This window comes from Zeugodacus cucurbitae, chromosome 2, assembly GCF_028554725.1.
Source record: "Zeugodacus cucurbitae isolate PBARC_wt_2022May chromosome 2, idZeuCucr1.2, whole genome shotgun sequence".
Lineage (NCBI taxonomy): Eukaryota > Metazoa > Arthropoda > Insecta > Diptera > Tephritidae > Zeugodacus > Zeugodacus cucurbitae.
In genome coordinates, this window is record NC_071667.1 from 33,241,987 (window position 1) to 33,244,619 (window position 2,633).

The following is a 2,633-nucleotide window of genomic DNA, read 5'->3' on the forward strand; positions in this document are numbered from 1 at the left end:
AAAACTAAGTCTACCACGACTTGAACTGTGTGGCGCCCTGCTAAAAACTAAGCAAAACTAGTTTCTATGGTGCAGACCCACCTAACATGGCGAAATACAAATTAAAACTATGGTCCGATTACGAATTTCTTCGTTCCCCCGAGCCCTCCGAGTAGTTGCCTATATGCTAAAGTTCATCGAGCGACTTAAACTTAAAGTTAAAGGAGCAACTAACACTTAACATTTATGTGCTCGGTGGTCTACATTTGTAGCATTTTTGCAGAAAAAGTTGAATACAATTTTTTTTCATAACAAATCAAGTCTAAGCAGTTTTGGCCACTAACACGTAAAAAAAATAGTCTACAGCACCCCCCAGACCCTACTTTTCAAAATGACCATCTTCTGGCGGTTAGTCTACAAATGTAGACAACATATAAACAGCCCTATTCTGAAAAAACCTCATAACTATGTTGAGAGGAAAAATTTGTGAGGTTTCTTGTGACGTATATTTTGTGAGTCTATTCTGGCTCAAACATCATAAGAAAAAAGCTTAAAAAAGTCACCAATTGAGGTGAAAAGCATTTCGCTGTCAAACAGTTGTTTCAAAAGAAATAAATTCAAAATACAGTAGTTTTCCGAAATAACGAACACATTAATTGTCATGCCTGTTCGCTATATCGAATTTTTCGTTAATTCGAGTACTCACTTAGAGGTATTTTTATCAATAAAAATGAGTTATATATCCGTAAATTGCAGTTTAATAAATTGTTTTATTAATTATTTGTTAAAAAATGAAAAACCATAACAAAACAATTCAAATCCAATAAATTCTTCCAAAATGGATAAATTCTGACACTCATACTTCTACTTGGTGCTGATCAATAGTTTTAAGCTTTTTTATAAAATTCAACATTTTTTTAATTTGCACTTTTTTTTTGAAATTTTTTCAGTTTTATTTTTAATTCTGGTTCGATGTAACTTGATTTTTTCCTCTTTCTTCATATACCTTCTTCGTGTTGTTCGTTAAACTGAGTACTTACAAATTCTCGATGTTCGTTATTTACGGTACTCAATGTAACAAATTTGCTTGTTCGTTATAAGCGGTTTTCGTTAAAACGAATATTTGTTATTTCGGAAAACTACTGTAAATACAAATTGCTATAAAATTTGTAAACAAATGAAAAACATCACAATTGCGTATTTACAGTCGAAAGTTAAAAAACAAAAGAATTATAAAAAATAACATGGATGTAAATCATCGTCTTATAGAGGCTGTGCGTCAGTGTCCTTTGCTTTGCAAAAATAATGCGTCCTTATCGGATCGTTGATGTGGTTGGCAGCAAATCGCTCAACAAATGAAAATGCAAGGTACGTCCATATTGCTCCAGATTCGGTTAAACACAATTATTCGATAACTGAACTTTTATAGAGGCCCTTTTGAAGACTCGTTGGCATTGTTTACGTGAACATTACAAGCGTAATGCCATATCAGACAATCAGATAGACACTAATCAGTTTCCCAAAAAAGTAATGAAATTTTTATTGCCATATTTGCGTCCACCACCCAGGAAAGACGAACAAGGTGAAGCAGAATTTATACCAGACGGCATGACAAAGCCAGAATTCGTAATTACAGAAAAGGATTTGGAGAACGATAATGGCAATGAGGAGTACGTATTTCTAGAAGTAGATGCGTTCGGCCCTGAATTCGAAACAGCCAATGTCGTAACTCAGCAAATAAGTGAAAATGAGCTTTAAAAGGAACTACAACAAGAGCATGAAAAACAACAAGAGGAATATGAAACCGAAGAACTTACACATATTGAAATGGAAGTACATGTGTAGGAGGAAGAAATAGTAAATAAAGAGACATACAACGTACAACAAGCCGACGATGAAACCAGTAAGGAGGAAACAACAGAAGCTACCTGCAACAGGAATGGCACCAAGGAAGACGAAGCTGTGCGTAGGCAAATACAAGAGGCTTCCGAGGAAAAACGTGAGTCTAATGTAGAAGTTCGGGAGGGCGATAGCAGCAGTGACAACGTTGCCAACAGCAATCGCAAATAACTAAATAAATATAAGTTAAAGAGTGAAAGGAATATTCGACTTCTGCACATCATGCGGCACTAATTCATCTATAAGAACTTTACATAGTGATTTTGGAAATCGAAATGTATTCATAAATGATGTGACTTGCATGGTAAAAGGATCGCTTGTGTCTCGCAAACCCTTCAAAATTTTCCTCCTACTCCCCGATTCCTCCTGCTCCTCAATAATAGCCGCACACACAAAGAACAATTCCTTCATGCTCGTTATAGCACGCAAATATTTACACATTTGTTTCCAAATATTGCTAAAAACCAAAACAAACACAAATATTTTTGTATTGTGATGGCTGCTTTCACACATCACAGATGTTTGAGAAAATTGTGGGCTTTTGAATTTTTTCCAGCATAAGGTAATCATCACAAAATCCAAAAACCTCACAGTAGTGAGTGTGGTGATTTTTGTGAGGGCATGAGAATTGGGCTGAAAATGTATGAAAATTCACATCACTCTTTCACTCAACTCTAATTTTTTGAATGCAATTTTTGAATAACTAGGCTGTGCTTGCGTTACTGACTTTTCAGCGTATTTCGCAATAGCAATAA

The 2,633-nt window shown here is 35.1% G+C and overlaps 1 pseudogene; it reads left to right on the forward strand.

Moving 5' to 3' along the window:
• Positions 1-1,398: 1,398 nt before the first annotated feature.
• Positions 1,399-2,049, forward strand: LOC128921912 (uncharacterized; annotated as a pseudogene).
• The last annotated feature ends 584 nt before the right edge of the window (positions 2,050-2,633 follow it).